The sequence below is a fragment of the Hippopotamus amphibius genome, chromosome 13 (genome assembly GCF_030028045.1).
Source record: "Hippopotamus amphibius kiboko isolate mHipAmp2 chromosome 13, mHipAmp2.hap2, whole genome shotgun sequence".
Taxonomy (NCBI): domain Eukaryota; kingdom Metazoa; phylum Chordata; class Mammalia; order Artiodactyla; family Hippopotamidae; genus Hippopotamus; species Hippopotamus amphibius.
The window spans coordinates 71,190,047-71,191,603 of NC_080198.1; positions in this window are offsets into that span (position 1 = coordinate 71,190,047).

Here is a 1,557-nt window from a genome sequence, read left to right on the forward strand (position 1 = left end):
ACTGCTGAAATCACCCCCCCCCCACCCCGCCATCCCTTGTCTAAGACCCACCCCCACAGCCAAGGCCTTTTCTGGCTTTTTGTTTTCTTTTTTTTTCTTTCCACCTCCTCACTTAGGCGATTGCAGTTGTTTTACCTTCCAGCTGTTGCTCCATTGTTTTTTAAATTTTTCTAACACATCTGTTAGTTTCCTATTACCGTATTTTTTATCTTGCTATTGCTCTGCTCTTCTCCTACCTTTTTTTTAAATTGTTTTCATTTTCCTGCTCCACATGGCTTGTGGGATCTTGATTCACAAGCCCAGGGTCAGGTCTGAGCTCCTGAGGTGGGAGCTCTGAGTCCAAAACTTTGGACTAGCAGGGAAACCCAGTTCGCAGGGAATATTCATCTGAGTGAGGTCTCCCAGAGGTTCTCAACTCAACACGAAGACCCAGCTATACTCAACAGCCTACAAACTCCAGTGCTTGAAACCTCAGACCAAACACCCAGTGGGAGAGGAACACAGTCCCACCCATCCAAAGTGGGGGAAAAATGAGATGACAAAAAAATATGTCACAGATGAAGGAACAAGGTGAAAATACACAAGACCAAATAAATGAAGAGGAAATAGGAAAATTGCCTGAAAAAGCATTCAGAGTAATGATAGTAAAGATGATCCAAAATCTCGATAACAAAATAGAGAAAATACAAGAAACAGTTAATAAGGACTCAGAAGAACTAAAGAACAAACAAACAGTAATAGATAACAAAATAACCGAAATTACAAATACTCTAGATGCTACAAACAGCAGAATAACTGAGGCAGAAGAATGAACAAGTGAGTTGGAAGATAGAATGGGGGAAATAACTGCCACAGAGCAGGAAAAAGAAAAAAGAATAAAAAGAATGGAAGACAGTCTCAGAGACCTTGGTGACAACATTAAGCCCACCAACATTCGAATCATAGGCATCCCAGAAGAAAAACAACGAAAGGGTCTGAGAAAATATTTGAAGAGGTTATAGTGGAAAACTTCCCCAACATTGGAAAGGAAATAATTCATCAAGTCCAAGAAGTGCAGAGAGTCCCATCTAGAATAAACCCAAGGAGAAATACACTGAGGCACATATTAACCAAACTAATGAAAATTAAACACAAAGAAAACATATTAAAAGCAGCAAGAGAAAAGCAACAAATAACGCAAAAGGATAACAGCTTATGTTTCTGCAGAAACTCTGCAGGCCAGAAGGGAGTGGCAGGATATATTGAAAGTCCTGAGAGAGAAAAACCTACAGGCAAGCATACTCTACCCAGCAAGAATCTCATTCAGATTCCATGGAGAAATCAAAAGCTTTACAGACAAGCAACAGCTAAGAGAATTCAGCACCACCAAACCAGCCTTACAACAATTGCTAAAGGAACTTTTCGAAGCAGGAAATTCAAGAGAAGGAACAGATCTACAAAAACAAACCCAAAACAATGAACAAAATGGTAATAGGAACATACATGTCAATCATCACATGAATTGTACATGGATTAAATGCTCCAACCAAAAGACATAAACTGGCTGAATGGATACAA